Source organism: Saccostrea echinata, unplaced genomic scaffold, assembly GCF_033153115.1.
Source record: "Saccostrea echinata isolate AGI-Se365-2 ecotype Australia unplaced genomic scaffold, CSIRO_AGI_Sech_v1 ptg000023l, whole genome shotgun sequence".
In the NCBI taxonomy this organism is placed as follows: domain Eukaryota; kingdom Metazoa; phylum Mollusca; class Bivalvia; order Ostreida; family Ostreidae; genus Saccostrea; species Saccostrea echinata.
Window position 1 is genome coordinate 9037736 of NW_026889772.1, and position 20307 is coordinate 9058042.

At 33.0% G+C, this 20307-nt stretch overlaps 1 protein-coding gene across 1 annotated transcript in view; it reads right to left on the bottom strand.

The window, feature by feature from the left end:
* LOC133191655 (tyrosyl-DNA phosphodiesterase 2-like) overlaps nt 1–20307 on the bottom strand; it is a 507986-nt gene that overhangs the window by 457303 nt on the left and 30376 nt on the right. The window lies entirely within an intron of this gene.

Sequence of the window (20307 nt, forward strand, 5' to 3'; positions counted from 1 at the left end):
TGAAAGGGAGGGGGTTGCATTTCCCGTTACCCATCTGAATCCGCCATTGCATATGATGTAAAGATACACATATTTAAAGCTATATATCTGGCGTATCTGAACTAAAAATAAAAATACGTGATTGAGTGTAGATAAACATGATATATTTTGTTTACGTTCAAATTAAGATTTTTACTGATTTTGAACTTGAACCTCATGTTTCCATAGTCAAATTGATTTTAAACTGTGTGTTAATTAAATGCGGAGTCGGTAAATAAATCGGTTAATTATTGTTTTAAATTAATAATATCTATGAAACGCGATTGATTTAAATCGTGTGATTTACAGGAAAGTCCTCTCTTTATATAAAGTAATAAAATAAATAGATCTTTTTAATTTAAGTTAGTCTGAACTTATATAAAAAAACGCCATATATGATTTTAATTATAATCAATTAATGTGGCAGTTTAGTTGTTTGTAAAAAAAAAAAGTATTTTTAATCTCTACCAATCTCTACAGTTTTGACCTATTTAATTTTTTTCAATTTATTCGTTTTAATAGATGTCAGAGATAATGAAAGAAAATTCTCAGGTAAATGTTAAAACGTATTTGTATACGCTCCCCGTAAGTTGTGTTTTGTTCGCAAGTCCGCTGTCCGTAGTGCGATGTCAGGTGTCTGAGATTCCGAAAATGTTCATTAAGAGATAAGGACATGTCATTATTTAATGCACTTTTGTCTGGCTTAAGAATGCTTTCAATATTTAAACCAAACGCAGACGGAATTAAGTGAGCCCGGTATCGACGTCGCGTTTGCCTCTTTCATACTTAGTATACTGCTTTCAAATGTGATGATTTTTGTTCCGTGCTTCTCGTGCGTTTCTTGATGCATGAAACTAGCAGTCCTAGTGGGATTTATCAATATCTTTGAAGAAAAATTATCCATTGTATCTAATTTCTCTTGGAGATCTGATGCTAATTTTGGCATCGATGTACTTTTATGCAATGTGAATGAGGACGGTTTGGGCGATGATACTGGCAATGATACTGGAGAATATTGTACTGAGAACTTAGCTATGCTTGGAAGAATGGAAAACTGAATGTTTGAAGGTTTGTTTTCAATAAAATAGTTTTTATCTGTCTCTGGTGATTGAACACCCCGAGAAACCAAAGAAGAATCCTTTGTGATGTCAAGATATACAGGAAAATAAATACTCTTGGTTGGTAGTTCACCATTTTCTCTTCCATCTTGACTAACAGATGGATTTTTAGGTGACAATGTAGTGAAAGATGAAATGATAGATGTTTTATCAAGCTGAAGTGAAGTCTCTAAGAATGGAATCAATTTTTCTTTAAAGGATGACAAAGTACTTTCCGTTTGATTGAACGAAAAATGTCTTTGTGGAGGTACATTTGAGGATTTCGTCAAAGGGGTCACTACTTCAAATCCATTTACCTGATGAGATTTATGATGGTTCATCGATAACGAGCTTCAATGGTAATCTCTAACAAGCAAGCTTTATGATAAACGTGATAACTTCAACTTTTCAATCGTCAACTTCCCTTACTTATGTTGCAATATACCCTTATCACCTCCATATGGGGTTTATGTCTCTCAGTTGATTCGAAACGCAAGAGCATGCTCTACGTATGAACAATTTCTAAAACAAGGCAAACTATTAACAAACAAGTTGATGAAACAAGGATATTAACAGTCTCATTTGAAGTCGTCATTTCGGAAGTTTTACGGTCGATATAATGACCTTGTCAGCACATACAACCTATCATTAAGTCAAATGCTGACTGTTGTCTATACTAATTGTTAGGCCATTACTTATACATTGAAGTGTCTTCGGATTTTTCCGCTTCCTCCCCCCCTCCCCCTCCATCATGACAAGGAGCACACGGCGGGTTTGACCGGTCGGCAGGGGATGCTCACTCCTCCATGGCACCTGATCCCACCTCTACATTTTGAGGTCCGTGTTTGCTCTGCTCCAAATTTGTATCGTTTCATTGGACTTTAGATTGAATATTGTTCTTTATCCTCATATTTCATATTGAAAATGTTCGCGTTCTTCTGGGACAACCCTCGTATAAACAAAGCTAGAATTATATGTAAGGGTGATGGGAAAGGAAAGTATTGCTACATATAATTCATTATTTCTGTTCCTTTCTTTCCTCTTTTTAATACATGATAAATAAATACTGTGAAATATCTTGCCTTACATTCGGTGAACCACGCAAACAAATCTTAACAGGAACTACCTGTAGTTATCTTGTGTAACATTTTAACTGGTACTTTAGTGATACTAAGCCACTTAAACCTAAACTTTAACGATTTAGGATTGGCATTTGAATTTTCTATTTACTTGCATAATTAACTGAAATGACTTCAGGGAAGAAAAATATATGTGAGCGCTGCTCGTAACTGCGAACACTTAAAGCAACGCCTGGGCGAAAAGAAAATTCGGACTGTGCACATTGATCTGAATGAATTTGCAGAAACCTCTGCATACCCACAATAAAACACAAACTGTCTGGTTTTCCATAACTGTTCTACTGTACTTTAGTGCGATAAACAAAAAATGTTTCAAAAAAAGTAACCCACTTCCTTAATGGAATTTGCAGAGTGATAGTAAATTAGACATTCTTTGTTAAATCTTTGCATTTTTAAGACTTTGTTATAGAAATGCCACCTTTGTAACGTCACAGTCAAAGCCTTCAAAAGACGAATCTAGGATTTATCTTAAAGTTAATATGTATCAAACAACTGCGCTCCCCCCAACAATCGCACTGTCAATTATTAAGGTCTTCCGTCTTCAGCGGAAGACCTTCTTGTTTTTCTTAGGTTTCTTTTCCACTATTTTTTGTTATTATTATTATTGTTTTTTTTCTTACCGATTTTGTGCACGCGAGTTCTCGGAAACGGCTCGCTCGATTTTCATGAAACTTACAGGTCTGATAGAACATTAAAAAATCTAGATGTATATTTTTTTGTTTTGATGACGTCACTTCCGGTTCCGAGCTTTCCGCGATTTAGTGATTTTCGGAGGGTCACTTTGTCCGGCAGTTTCCCCAAAAGGGCTTCATGGTAGAAGCATGAAATTTTTCAGCGATGATAGAGCATTATGTGTAGATGTGACATACGCATTTCTTTTTCCCCGGAAGTGCCGTACTTCGTCGTTCGCTATGGCCCGAAAAAAGTCCTATCGGGATTTTTAAAATTTCTAACACTTTTTCTACAATATCTTTTTACCTGTGAATATTTTGTTAAAACATATAGAGCAAAAGTTGTGTAGAATGATACGATCTTTCAAAAGATATCAACAATAAGGGGCTGGCCCCTAAAATCAGGGAGCTAGAGGGGCCAAAAGTGTTTTCCTGATATCTCAAAAAGTATTGAGAATTTGTATAGCATCATAGAAGCTAAGTTGTTCAAAACGACAAGTAGCAGCTAAGGAGATCATCAAAAGTCGTCAAAATGACGTCACTTCCGGTCACACTGGAAGTAATGGTAAATGGCTCATTCTTGCTCATATGACCGTAGATGTCTCCCGAACTCGATCTCATCTCCTTAAAATTTAGACGGAAGACTTATTTGTTGCTTTGCAACAAGCTCGTCTAGTTACATGTACTTATTCTAATGCAATAAGGAATTTAAATTCTGATGAATTTGAAATTGCACAATCCATTTAGTTCATAGCTTAGCGCTTCCCAGTACTTTCACTACTTTGATTTTAGTGTTGAATGTAGCGAAATCATAAGAAACCCCGTCCATATACTTCTATTTTGACACGTATTCACATAAAAGATAAAATGCGTCCTTTAATCTCACTGCTTACCGGCACTTTTATCGCAATATATTTTCAGAACAATGGACAAAGTTGCAACATTGTTCGTAACAATTGCCTGTAAGCGAACTTTATTTCAATTACTTTTTTATAGGAGTTAAATGAAATCTTAATGATATATAATCATGCAAGCAAGCAATTGCTTTATTCATTCATAATCGTTTAATATTATTTTTTTCTATCAATATATAAGTAAACATACTTAGCGGCGCCGCCCAGCCTCGCCATTGTCCTTATGGTTGGAAACAACGGGGAACATCATGTTACGCGTTTTTTACAGAATTACGTCTTAGTTGGACAGAAGCAATGGTAAGTTAATATTAAGGTAGTCCAATCCTGAGGTTCTGAAAATCAGCTTTTAGGTAATTGAAAATGCTTACAAAAATGTATCTGATTTTATAGAGTAACATGAATTTACCCATGGTATTTCTTCAAAGTTCATCATTATAGTTAATCATATTATATAGGGAGAAGTAATCAAATCTTAAAAATATATTTTCAGGAAATGCAATTAAAAAATCCCAAGCTATGCATTTTCTAATTAAAAATTGGTCAACAAATATATTTTAGGATAAAAAAAATATAGGTATCCAGGCATTTGGAGAAAGTTGCATCTTTTTATGCTGATGTAGTATTTAAGTTCTTCTATTTACTTCAATTGTTATATAATACATAGTGTGAAAAGCTTGTGCTATCATTGCTAGGCATCACATATCATGTGTGATTTCAAATAATGCAGATCCCTTTTTCAAGCTTCTTTTTTGAGATTTTTTAAAATAAAATAATAAATTTAAGAGGTATCCTTCCTGGCTGAGGATCGGATATCCTTAAAGGGTAATTATTATGAACACCTGCATGTCATTGGTCAGGTTTTTTTTTTTTTTTTTTTTTTTTTTTTTTTTTTTTTTTTTTTTTTTTTTACACTTTCTTTAATTAAGTCATGATCAGTGCTGGTAAAATTATATAAATCGTAATTCAGACACCGAATTATATACACACTTCAGTAATCAATTTCGTTTAAAGTCAAAATTTTGCAAATTTATCTTGGGTGTGCGAGGGACATTAACGACAGTTGGAAACGTGGGATTATATTTATGCCTTACGGGTTTAGCCCGTTATGCAAATTATCACATGTTTCCAACTGTCGTTAATGCCCTGGCATACCCAACAGACTAGACAGTGATTCCATAAATAAATCGCTTTTGCTTCAATTATCTCATATTTTAAATCAAGAACATCTATCAAAAGAATGAAAATTCTTTCTCTTCTGGTTTTAATAAATGTTTTTTGATTTTAATTTGATTTTTATCAGTATATGTACCATTGTGTCACCAACTTAAATGTACATTTCTAGACAAAAGTAAATGAAATTAAACTTGAAATATCTAATAAAACATGTTCTTTATCGCATATTACATGTATGCCTGATAACTGACTTCATCAGTTGTACTGCAATGCACTTCACGCCGAATTAGTGGAAATAGAAACAGAGGTGGAGGATGAATTTCTTCGTATTTACTTATTGGATCATGGATTAAAAGGTATTCTTTTGAAATCGTTTTCAACAGTTAATATCTGAAATTATGTATCGAAAAGAGATTCTGATATTTTTTAGTTTATGTATATTTTATACAAAACATTCATTTTCGTGAACTTAATCGATCAAAATCTCATAATATTAAAATTTTCACCTGGAGCTTGTTTCATTTAAAAGTTCGTACGACCAGTCGTAGCTCTATGCCGGTGTAAAAACGAATGATGACCTCCGTAGAATAATGACCGGGAATCATTTTTCGACGTCTAAAAAATGACTCACGGTCATTTTTCCGCTTCGAAAATACTCAGGTCATTTTTTCAAATTCGACGTCGAATAATGACTCTTTGCCTGTAGAAATACTGGCATCACCCTTGAAATCTGCTTACCTTACTTAAATTACCTCTGTAAAATAATTGCCCTCTGTAGATTGTTTTCTGTTTGAATAAAAACATAAAAAATTATAAATCAAAATACCCTTGGGCCAAAATGCTTACCTCAGATATACGTAAAATGAGGATACGGGGATGATATGTTGAATTGGTCTCATTAAATCTTTCGAATAGAATGATCTGTCTTCTATGATAAATTGAAATCATTAATCGCGTTCAATCTACACTATGTGGAAATGCTTCCATTTTGTTTTGACAAATACCATTGTTTTAAAGAATTCCGTTTGTTTAAAGGTTGATTCCACTAAGAGCATACACTTGCGTAACGAATAAGTTAGGAGACTCAAACACCAAATGCAGGCGATAGTGGAATATTACTACATATTAAATACATGTAAGAAATTGGTGAGGGAAAAGCCGATTCGAAAGTCATTCCGTTTGTCATAAAGTGTTGTTGATAGTTGGCCACAAACGTCTATGATCAGTAAAATATCAAATATGAAACTGATGATAAAGGAAGATATAGACTTTTAACCAGTAGGCACGTATCTTTTGTGCGACTTTTATTGTTTGCTGAAAATACAATAGGTAAAATATGAAGATAGTGATAAATCTCAAAAGTTCTTTGGAACATTACATGGGAGCATAGCATACACAGATTCCTAGAAATATTAGAGGTGGGATCAGGTGCCATGAAGGAGTAGGAATCCCCTGTCGACAGGTCATAACTGCTGTGTGCAGCTTGTCATGATTGGGCAAACGTAGACATACAGTTCAGTGTTAAAATAATTGTCTTTAATATTTATATGAAAAACGTCAGTCAACATTCGACTTAACGACAGATTGTATTTCTAACAAGATAATTGTATTGACAATAGATATGAGAAATGTTGACTTTACAAGAAACTTTTGATATCCTTGCATCTCAATTTATTGTCAATAGCTTGCCTAGTTTTAGAAAGTGTTAGTGTGTAGAACATGCTCTTGCGCATCGAATCAATTAGGAGACATAAACTCCATATGCAGGTGATTATGGTTTATTGCTACATAAATAAGGAAGTTGACGATAGAAAAGTTGAAGTCATCACATTTATCATAAAGTTGTGTTGTTAGTTTGCCATTAATGTCCCTCTCTAGAAAAATTTCCATATTCCGTATAATAGATCTAATAATCTAGATAATAGATTACACATGTAATGCAATTATATATTACATTTTAATTTGTTGTTTGTCAGAAAAATGCAAGAGAATAAACATTGATACCCAAACTTTGGCATCAATCACCTCTTTTAAACTTTGTTTGACTCTGTTGGATTAGTGGTCATTTTTCAACGGGGGTCAATTTCTCATAGGTTGCACATGTAGATGATTGATTGCATGTTGTTTTACGTCCCATTCGAAAAATTTTAACTCATATAGAAACGTCACCATATAACGGTGAAGGGCTTCAAATTTAGTCCTTTACTCTGCACCCAGGGCCATTTAGCAGTGAGGGTTCTTTATCTTGCCAACTGGACCTCGGATTTTAAGGTCTCATCCGAATGACACGCAATTTTCACAGTCGCGGCCGTGATTCGAACACACGACCTTCCGATCACAGAGAGAGCACTCTACCGACTGAGATTCCAAGACTTTCTGCATATGTAGAAAATAGACCACTAGAATTCTTTTTCTAAAACAAATAACATATTTAGGGTCATTTTTAACATCGTGAAATGACCCCTGGTCATTATTCATCTTTACACCGGCGTAAACTTCGGACTAGCGCGAATATTTGCTTTATCTTTACGTGGCCTAAGCTAAGGCTAATATTTTAGGGTTACGCATGAGTAACAAAAATGGCGACTCTACTGATTTTTAAAAAAGAAAAAAAACTACAGTATAGTCATTACTTTAGAAGAGGAGAATTTTGGTTTGCAGAATTTTATTTTTAGAACAGTGATACATACAAACGAACATATATTGAGAAGGTCAGTCAGGGAGGGGGTACGTAGATATGATTGTCAAATAAATCCCCGATAAGGCGTATTTATGCAGAATTTTATTAAAATAATTTTCAAATTTTCTAAAAACTTCGCTTATACTTTTTAAAAAGTATTTCAAGTTATCGTGAATGCATTTTGGCTTGTCTTTTTTAATGCTCGAAAACTTGTCAACTCTATTTTCTGTTTACTCACTGAAAAAAAAAAGAAAGAAATAGATTCCAGTAAAGGAAGTATTCATTATAACAAAAGAATTAACTCATAAGAGAAACCAATTCTCTAAAAAAAAAAAAAAGAAGTCCCATTTCAATTTTAATGTCAATTAGTTAGTTTCTACGGTATATATGTCTGAATATTTCAATTTTGCATTTTAAACCTAAGGTTGAATATTTGTAATTTTAACATTTACATTCAAAGGTGGTTGCAACAGCATTTCCCCCGGTTTAGCAATAATTTTTGCATATATTTAGATTTAGAAGTCATTTAGGATAGGGCTGTCCTTAGATAAGATTATGATATTTTAATAGGACGTGATATAAGGAATACCTTATTTAATATGATTTTTAGGGCCCTGGGGCAGAAATTCACAAAAAGATGCAAAACATAGGAAAAATTTTTGACAACCTGGTTCATATTTGTACTGCTGCACATCGAAGTCAGCGTCTCTCAGTTGTTTTTAGAGCTTAAACTCTTATTCTGTTGTAGTTTTTTAGAGTCATGGTTGGAATTCACCTGGTGTCACACTTTTTACATTTTTTTAAAATTCTCTTCTTTTAAACACTTCTATAAAAAAATTATTTATTTACTTTATTTTGATAGGGACGTGTACTTTCCTTAACTTTAACTTACTCGATGAAGGTATTCTTGTCTGCAATGATCTGCGATGGATTTCAGTTGTATTTACATTTGATCAATTGGAAACCTTTGATTTTTTTAGTTCAATGCCTTTTTTCCGTCTGTCCTATTAGTGTCTGGGTTGTTGAGCTGGAATGAATACTCAGCGCTTGTATTACTTCAAATAGTATTTACAAGTAGATTATGTACTTATGACGTCAATGGGCCAAGTTTTAAACAGAAGGACTATATATCCGTAATTTCACTTCCTTGGTTTTCATTTCTACAATTAGTATATCCATCATCAATGGCATATTTAATCATTTCCACCGAAATATGTCGTAAAATAAATGCACACCAGAAAGAGAATATTACCATTACAATGAAAATATCAAAAACAGTTCGAGTTAATTACGAACTCAAAATGCGTGGACAATATCCTTCTTCATGTACATAGTTAGTCTATGAAAAGTTTAATTCTTCCTATTTCTACATACTAAGTGCATTAATTAAAATTTAAACGATATATGAGAAACACATGACTATATGGTTGTAGCCTAGACTTATCGGCGGAAACGGAAATAGATGAGCTTTTTGTAAAGGCTAAAACCAATCCCGGACCTATTTGTTACTTTTATTGTTTCCATAGGGTCATTCTTTCGGAAATACACATGAATGTCAAGTATTTTCCCCTATCTCTAGATTAGGATTTCACCTCGGAAAATAAGCTCCAGAATAGGGTTTCCAATACTAAAATGATTTCCAATAGAAACTTCCATCCTATTAAATTTCCTTTAAGGAGAGGAATTTTTACTCTATTTAATAGTCATAGAGAGAAATTTTCCCAAAACCTATTCTCCCACCAACAGTAAAATGTCATTCATTTAACTGAAAGCACATTTTGGCCGGATTGCAAAGGAAAACTGATGCGTATAATAATGTGTCCGTCTATCTGTGCTAACCTGACTTCGGGGCTATTTCTTTTATTCTCTCCTGACTGACCGAGGATCTACTACATCTAGTACTACATTGAGATTGCTCAAAAGAATTGCTGTAAAATCAAACAGTAATTAAAAGCTAAGAGTTTTCCTCAAACTCTTTTAAAAGATTTTTTTCTACATATTGACCCACAGTTAAAAAAATCGGCTCTGTAGAGTGCAAAATAAAATAACGTCTTAAAAGATGGCCTGATAAACATTTTAATTCTTAACAAATTCAGGTAGAAGTGCAGAGATATCGCGTTAACTTTTACATCACATTCCAAATGATGTTAACTTTCCTCAAAATAAAAGATAACTCCTCAAATATACTTTTATGATTTCGGAATATTATTGTATTACAATTCAACAAATGTTACCTGGATAACTGGCATGCGGGTAAAATTGAAAATAAAATATCACGGTACTACATATGGATGAATAGTATTCTATAAACCTGCATAATAATATGAAAGTAAATAAATATTAAGCGGTCGAGAACAAATTTGATGTCATAACATGTCAATTTGGGCAACATATTTGTACCAGAAAGACTTTAAAAGTTCAATCCTGGCAACTTCGTGCTTTTTTAACTTTACACAGAAAGACTTTTGTCAATGTCACTCTTATAACCAACAGATTGATAAAATTCTTTGCATTTGCCTAATTGTTTGATTCCAAAAAAACCCACATATTTTTGCACTTGAATTCGTGGCAAAGACAAATATGTATGAAATGCAATAAAATATCCCCAAGAGTTCTTGCATTCAAGCTTGAAACATTCATATTTGTCATTTTTCCTGTTTAAATTTATTAACTCACAGTTCAATGTAAAACTTTAAAAAAAGCAGATTTCTGGATTGGTCTGACTGATTCCTTGGTGGAGGGTCACTGGGTTTGGGAAACGTCACAATCAACCCCAGACTATATTGACTGGAGTCCCGGTGAACCGAATGATGTTGGACACCATGAAGACTGTGCTCATATAAACTCAATTGGTCACTGGAATGATAATACATGTGATTCAAAGTTGAACTTTATATGTGAAAATCAGTAAGTCATTAATTTTAGTATAATCTTTGCAACTTTAAAGAATTATAATCATTTGCAAAATTATTTTGTTAAAAAAGCATTCTGATTGTACACACAAATACTCCGAAGTTGATATTAAAAAGATGCTTGAGTTTATGTTGTTTTTGGAGATCAGTTCTTCTTACAATCAGTCGGAATCCCATGGGTACCAATTGCGCCCCGCTATTAGCAGACCTATTTTTGTATTCATATGAAGCAGAATGTATCTAAAAAGTTCTGCATGAAGAGAAGAAGTCTCTTGCGGTGGCCTTCAATTCATTATTAAGATACATGTATATCGACAACGTTTAATCAATTAACAATATTCTTTTCATTCTCTCGTTGATTCGATATATCCCTTTGAACTTGAAATAAAAGATACTACAGAGTCTGACACTTCTGTTTAATATTTGGATATTATACTAGAAAAAGACGTTAATGGTAAACTAACAACAAAACGAGATGACTTCAACTTTAGTATCGTCAATTTCCCTTATTTAGGTAGCAATAACCTTATCGTCTGCATATGGAGTTTATGTCTCCCAGTTGATTCAATACGCAAGAGCATGCTCTTCGTACAATTTCTAAAACGAGGCAAACTATTAACAAACAAGTTGGTGAAACAAGGATATGAACAGTCTCGTTTAAATTCAACATTTCGCAAATTCTATGGTCGATACCATGACCTTGTCAGCAAATACAATTTATCAATACCAATTGTAAGGCCATTATTTACACACAGAATAGTCTACGGATTTTTCCGTTTGCCCGATAATGACAAGGAGCACACGGCGGTTGTGACAGGGGATGCTTAATCCTCCATAGCACCTGATCCCACCTCTGATGTTTAAGAGGTCCTTTTTTGCTCTGTTCTAAATTTGTATTGATTCAATGGACTTTTGAGCTTGATTACTATTCGTTATCTCCATATGTCATGATTCAATATTGTTATCATCACCGAACAAGCTACAAAAGTAGGCTGAGATAATTACTTATATCCACCACCATCCCATTTCAGTTTGAGTAATATTATCAGTGTGCTTGGATGAATGCAAATCATGGTATCCATTAATTATGGAATCCAAATAAAGAACATATAACATTTATAAATAACTATTAGGAAAAACTACATACATGTACTATCAGTTTTGTTTATCTATAAGCAATTAGTGGTTGCGTGAGCAATTTGTTACATACCATATCAAAAAATAGGTTTGAGCATACTTATGAAAACTGTCATTCTCTAGGCATGGGTACACTGTCAGAAACAAGAATTAAAGAAACTGTCATCAATGCAGGCCAATGCATTATGCCATTCAGTCAGACTTAGCAAATCATCTTACACTCAGGCTTATACATACGTCATGCACTAATAACTTGATCATACTTCATACTTGTAATAAACCTTTTTTGATATCTCTGAATGTGTAATTCAATGCAGCTGCAAGAGCCTCCTTTTTATATAGGTGTTTTCGGGTAAAAATGTGTCTTAAGACCACAAAAACAAATCTGCAGATAAAGGGTCGTAATTAGAAAACATGAGAATTCCAACAGATTTTTAAAAGATACGAAAGATTTTCGATTACGAACAAAAACTTAAGTTGATTATAAATTCCTGCATTGTACATGATCCTGTTTTAAATTTATTGCATAAAAATATCTTTCTAAATTTTTGAAAAAAAAATGCTTATTGCAAATTATATTTTTGTCTTATCATAAGTTCTTTTGTAAAACGGAACCATGGTCTCCAAAGACAAGAAATGCATATCCCATGTATACGGAGGGTATACGTATTGACATTGCTCTAGAGTCGCGGAGTAAGGAGTTGATCCTTACGTCGCCGGTTCGAATCCCACAGTGGGACATGGAGACCGGTCCTTCAGGTGAGACCGTATAAACCGAGGTCCCGTGTCGCAGTAGGTGCTGGCACGAAAAAGATCCCTCACTGCTCAATGGCTCTCAGTGCCGAGTATAGGTCAAAATTTGCAGCTCTCCACCGGCAAGTGGTGGCGTCTCCATATGAGTGAAAAATTCTTGAGAGGGACGTTAAACAACAATAAACAAACAAACATATTGACATTGAGAAACTTCAACTTCAGAGTCCTTGTCTGTGGAATTAGAATGATTTTTGAAAATAGGAAATTCTTTGATGTCCAATCATTAGATGTGAATGTTTTCATATTCATTTTTTTTTATTTGCAAAGCAGCTGTCTATAATGTTAAAAGCATAGTCTTTAATTTTTCTCCAGGAATAGTTGTATAAAGTGTTGGAAAGTCATACGTTTAGATGTTATCGATCTTAATAAAATTATTGTGTTTAAAGTAGGGATGTCAATTTTACTCGGACAGCTTAGTCGAGTAGTCGGAGGCTTAAGTCGAACGATAGTCGAGAAAGCGTTGGAATTTTAATTTTTTTTTCATGTCAGTTTCACTCTTGGCCTTTCACAGACTGGTTGTACAATTTTTAACCTACTGTATCACCATTATACATCGTATTTCTGAATGGTACAGTAAACTACACTTTGGCGTTCAGTGATTCTTTATATCTACATATCAAAGTGTATATATATATATATATATATATATATATATATATATATAATATATATATATATATATATATATATATATATATATATATATATATATATATATATATATATATATATATATATATATATATATATATATATATATATATATATATATATATATATATATATATATACCATGTGTACCAGGGTACTCGATCGGAAAAACGTCCGAGTACCGCTAGGGGTCACTGAGGATGTTTAAAAGATTTAATAGAGAAATGGCTTATGATGTATATATTGCATTTTCTTTTATTTCCACTCCTTTTATTTCAGCCTGAATAATGAAGTTGGTATAATTGGATGAAATTTCATCGATGGATGACGGCTGAAACCTATTTGTGAAATTGCAATTTGTCCGAAAAAAGTGTTCATCACTTTGTTTGTACAAATAAATGAATACAACTTCTTCTACAATAAAAATGAAACTCATAAATTTTCATATCTTGTGTCATCTATAAATTATATTTAATAAAACTCATTCCTATTCTACACATTCTCATTGACAAAATCTGTCTAGTCTTTGTGCTCTTTTATTAAACGGCTTTCTTAAACTCTTATGAAGCAGAATTATATTAGCAGACCTTTTTTGTATTCATATGAAGCAGAATTTGTCCAAAATCTTATACGTGAAAAGAAGAAAACACTTGCTGTGGCCTTCAACTCGACATGTAGATATATCGACGACGTATTGTCAATTAACAATGGTTATTTCCATTCTTACGTCGATACGATATATTCCGGTGAGCTTGAGTTAAAAGATACCACAGAGTCTGACACATCTGTTTCATATTTGAATATTTTACTTGAAGAAGACGTTAATGGTATCTAACAACAAAGATTTGTGATAAACGTGATGACTTTAACTTTTCAATCGTCAACTTCCCTTACTTATGCAGCAATATACCTTCATCACCTGCATACGGGGTATATATCTCTCAGTTGATTCGATACGCAAGAGCATGCTCTACGTATGTACAATTTCTAAAACGAAGTGAATTATTGACAAAAAAGTTGATGAAACAAGAATATCAGCAGTCTCGTTTAAAGTCATCATTTCGTAAGTTTTATGGTCGATACAATGACCTTGTCAGCAAATACAATTTATCATTGAGTCAAATGCTGACTGAAGTTTTTCATACTAATTGTTAGGCCATTATTTACACACTGAATTGTCGACGGATTTTTCCGGTATTTCCCGATCATGACAAGGAGCACACGGCGGGTGTGACCGGTCGGCAGGGGATGCTCACTCCTCCATGGCACCTGAACCCACCTCTGATGTTTTGGAGGTCCCTGTTTGCTCTGCTCCCGATTTTGTATTGCTTAATGGACTTTTGAGCTTGAATACTGTTCGTTATCTCCATATATTTCATGTAAGTATGTTACACTTTAAGTTCTCTTAAGAGAAAATGTATAATTCAATTTTTACAAAAAATCAACAGAATGATTGAAATAGAACCCAGATTAAAATGTGTCAGAATGAGGAACTTTGAACAGGCAACAATCTTAAACTGTAAACTGACATACACCTATCAAGTCGTATTATTTTTAGGTAGTGTAGTCCTTGGCTTTATACTTCTTCAACAGCTTTTTACAGACATTAACCCTGCATGTACCATATAAAGGAAGGGAAAAAAGAATAAACACGCATTTCAATATTTGCATGTAGAAAAAGAACGTTCTGTTAATCATGAAAATATTGAAAAAAAACTTACTAACAGTTGCTATAAAACATTAAAGTGTCAGTTTCATTTACTGTAATTTTACTTTTGTTCGTTTTGTCGATTTTTTAAAGATTGAAAATCTTGAAAAATTGTTAAGTCGTACAAAAATTAGATCACCAGAAAATTATCCCCTTGTCTTACGCAGGATTTCAACCAATGAAATAAATGAAAATTTTCACATCATGCATTTTCTACCAATCACAGAAGAGGGGAAGTGCCTAGTCCGAAGACTGTAAAATACTTCAACTCTGTATACCGTCTTCCAAGATGTATTCTTTTCAGCGCCTTTGGCGAAAAGCAACTTCCGCTAATTCAAGTACAATGCTAAATGTCTTCCATATATACAAATAAATAAGAAAATTAAGAATATGCGCTAAATCAATTCTGCGCTAATCTATTGAAAAATTAATTTCTACCAAATATCATACCCGCTAAATATAACACTTTTACAGTAACAGAATTGGTTTCACTGTTTTGTCAAACATACCCAATTTATAATCGATTGACAGATTATGTTTTCCACATTTTACAAGAACACCATACATTGCTTTTGTAGCTTTCTCATTCATTTCCTTAATATTCAAAGTGAAAGATCCACTTTTACAAAATGTTACTCCTGAATATTTAAAATTTTCAAGAGTTTCCAATGGAACACCTCTAAAACGTAATGAAATATTAGTACTTATTTTACCTTTACCGAATATAACAATGTTTTGTTCTAGTCGAATTTTCAACAAATTAGGAAGAAATTTAAAATATAGATAGGTATAATGGATTCATATATTATGCTACTATCAAAATTGATGTAAGGACATGCATGTGTGCTGAAATCTGATTGGCTCATACTTTATAGACTGCATCTCTCTTACTTTTCCATAAAATATTTTGAAATTTAAGACATGGATATATATGATAAGGCATTTGATGAATATATAATTATGCGAGAAATCAAGAAAATACGAGCAAGCACGCATGCTGAAAATCTGTTTGGATAAGATTGTAAGTATTTGTAACTTTCTTAGTTTTTAACGAAAGAAGACGAAATTCAGAGTATTTGTAAATAATACAAGTCCCTTCAATATGGAATTCCTTTGCGCCACTAAATGTTTGTAGAATATTACGTTATTTAGGCTTCACTTCAAAAGGAGACATATCTCTTTAACTTTTTTTTACTATTAAATACTAATGTTTTATACATTTTCTTGTTGTACACGAGATCGAATGTTCTGAGAAATGGAATAATATCATTCCAAACAAAGTTTTGATGAGATATTGTTATTGCTAAATCTATAATTATATTATTTTAATCACTCAATCCTCGCTAACTCTTGACACTTTCATTACATGCTCTTCCATCCAGTTTCAATATGTTAAGTGATAAAAATTAAACAAGCAACGTCAATACATCGATAAACACATTCCATACCTCTTTCGTTTATAATTTTGTTTTAATTTGCACATAAAATTTAAGTTATGGTTACATGATATCCTCTTTATTGATTTATCACTAACTAATATCCTATCAAATTATTTATCATTAACTTTGATAATTAATAGGATTTGATCGATTACCATGTAAAATTTATACAAAGTTCGATGATCCTTAATACTGAGAGTCCTCTTTCCCACCTGCCCACATTCTTGTACACATACACACACATAAACACACATCCCATCTTTAACCTGTTGAGAGAGGTGATAATGAGTAACATTTTGACAAGTACATTGTATGACATAGGGGCTCTTGAAAATTTTTTTTACGATTTAAATTTTAAGAATCAAGGATTAAACAAGAGGCCCGGGGGCCACATCGTTCACCTGAGCACTATGGCTAGGAAAAAGCAGAAATCAGTTTAGTCTTGAAAGGTTGATAAGTTTAAATATAAAAGTGGTTCGGGGGGGGGGGGGGATTTGAACTAACTTGAATTTATAGTTCATAGGGATGCTTTTGAATTTATATGACAAATAATGGCTTTGCTGTTTTTAAGAAAATTTTTATTGATATATCCTTTGTATAACTATGATCCCCTGTTATGGCACCTCTATTCTCCTGGGGGATCATGAATTGAACAAATTTGAATCTACATTACCTGAGGATGCTTCCATTTAAATCTGACCAATCATGGCTTTGCTGTTCTTGAGAAGAAGATTTTTAAAGATTTTTACTATGTATTCCTATGTAAAACTGTGATCACCCATTGTGGCCCCATCCTACCCCCGGGGGTCAAGATTTGAACAAACTTGAATCTACACTATCTAAGAATGCTTCTATATAAATATGACCACTCATGGCTTTGCTGTTCTTGAGAAATAGATTTTTAAAGATTTTTACTATGTATTCCTATGTAAAATTTTGATTGTCCATTGTGGCCCCAGTCATGATGTAAACAACTTGAATCTACACTACCCGAGGATGCTTCCACATAAGTTTCATATTTTAAAGCACAGTGGTTCTTGAGAAGAAGATTTTTTAATGATGCCATTAATTTTTCATAATTATCTCCCCTTGGAAAGAAGTGTGGCCCTTCATTTCAATAAACTTGAATTCTCTTTACCCAAAGATACTTTTTGGCAAATTTGTTTCAAATTGGCCCGGTGGTTCTGAAGAAGAAGTCGAAAATGTGAAAAGTTTACAGACGGACAGACAGACGGACGGACTTCAGACAAAATGTGATCAGAAAAGCTCACTTGAGCCTCTGCTCAGGTGAGCTAAAAAAAACTTTATGATCTTAAATCGATGAAATATTATGGTTTATCGATGTAGGTTTTACAACTGGCTGTACAAGAGCATCTTATGAGGTTTTGATTCAGTAATCCAAATTTTCGGCCCAAACATCTCTCACTCATCACAATATTACAACAACTTCAAAAAATTCAATCATCTACTCGAAAGAAAATAGATAAAAATTAGATCCAATCATTGTGAGCAATGAGTGCGTCTTCCGTCCGATATTTGATAAAATGAGATATGTTATTTGTTCAGAAATAATGATATAAGAAAATATTTCCTATATTTCAAACAAATGAACATATTTGCTTCATTCATGTGTAATAGAATATTGATCTTTAAAAAGTTGTAGATTGAAAATTTTTGACCTCAAAGAGCCCCTAATTTGAGGTGTCACTCCTTTTTTTTCTTGATAACACATTTAAAGATTTCATTATGTTAAAGACACATTTTGTTCAACAACTAATTAGAAATTAATTTTGTTAGATCATTATTTACACTGAATTGTCTATGGATTTTTTTTCGTTTGCCCGATCATGACAAGGAGCACATGACGGGTATGACCAGTCGACAGGGGATTCTAATTCCTCCATGGCACCTGATCCCAACTCTGATGTTTTTATTTGCTCTCCCGATTTGTATTGTTTCATTGGAGTTTTGCGCTTGATTAGTGTTCGTTATTTTTAAATTTCATTTCAATTCTGAGATATATGGAAAAAGAAATCTTTAGGGTCCGTCCCTTTAACTCCTTAACAGGGACGTTTAACAAAATTTGAAAGATTGCATATAGCGAGATATAAAGCGTCAAACATTTAGCATTCTAGCCCCTTTTTGCCCCTTGTTACGTAATATATTATTAAAATTTTAAATTACACATCTTTGCAGATTGTAGAGATGAAGATTTTTGCTTCAGCAATGTATAACAAAATATTGATAGTTAAAGAGTTGAAAATGAAATTCTTGAGACCCCTCTGAGACCCTAATTTGAGGGGTCAGTCCCTTTTTCTTGATATCAAATGAAATATCTTGAAATTTTAAACACTTTTTGTTCAATAGATACTATTTTTTTTCCGTTTCGAGATATGTAGAATAGAATTTTTCAAGGGCCAGCCCTTCAAGTCCCTAGTGGGACCGTTTTATAGATTATGAAAGATTGCATATTGTTTAGAACATTATTCTGAACATCTTTTGATCAATATTACTTTTCAAAATATTTCCCCTTTTATTTAGTAAAGTGTCAAAGATTTACCATTTTGGCCCCTTGTAGCCCTCAATTACGTAAAATATTATCAAAATTTTATAATATCCTGTTGCAGACTCTTAAGATGAACATTGTTCCTTCAGAATGTATAACAGAATAGTGATCATTTAAGAGTAATATATCAAAGTTTTTTTGGCCCGTCTAAGCCTTTGACTTGAAGAGTCAGTCCTTTTTTCTTGATATCATATTAAAGATCGTTTCATTCTGCACAATTTTTTTCAATATTTTTTATCAAAATACCCATACTTAAAAAGATATGATAAAAAATGTGTCAAGAATTTACTCATGATTCGTGTCCTAAATTTCGACCCTTACCGACCTTCCATACTAGGAACTTCCGAAAAATTGGAAAACCCAGATGCACAGGGGTAACATGTCCTCTATAATCTGTGAAAATGTCAACTTTCTAGCTTAAACCGTTTTGAGTTCTAGACCAGACAAAAAGTCGATCGAAAAATTAATTCAAGGGCGAAAACTTCTGATCGGAAGTGAATTTTGAGGATCATCTTCTGATAAGAATGCATTATCCCAGAAAATTTCAAGAAAATCGATCTAACAGTTCTAAAAAAATCTGCGCAGAAATTGTAAAGAAAGAGCGGAATAATAATAATTAATGTGAAAAAGAAGCAATACAAAAATAGAAGGGTGTTTAGCTGAAAACGGAAGACCTTCAATATCATTTTGAGATTCAAGAGCAGTTACATATTGTTTGGTTTCATATTGATATTACCGTAATGTTCAAAAATGGGTAATGAGCATATGTAACAATTCATCACAGAAATTACACAACAAATAAAAAATTACAAAAAATAAAAATCTTATTAATATTGATCTTGGATGAATATTTTGAAACTGTTCTGATAACACTACAGAATAAAATACAACTTTTATCTAACACCTAAATTACATGACAAACGGATGTATTCAGTTTTTCCATCAACTTTCCCTATCTATGTAGTATTATTCTACAATTGCCTACATATGATGTTTTTGTCTTCCCATGGAATTGATACTTTAGAGTACGTTCCGAGTGTATTCAATTTTTAAATAAAGGCAGGCGACTGAAAACAAGATGTTACATGTACAGGGTTTTCAAACATCTCATTTAAAGTCAGCATTTTGCAAATTTTATGGTTGTGATTATGACCTTGTTTGCAAATACAACCAATTATTGGGTCGTATTTTGACTGACAAGCTATCCACCGAACTGATATGTTTTCAACAAATATTGCAAGGCTATTTTTTAAATATTAATTTTGCCTACAGATTTTTCTATCGACCTGATCAATAAAGAGGGCTCACGTCGGGCAACTCATCCCACCTCATGTGTTTCCACAGGTCCGTGATTTCCCATGTTTACGATTACATGTAGTATTTTTTACT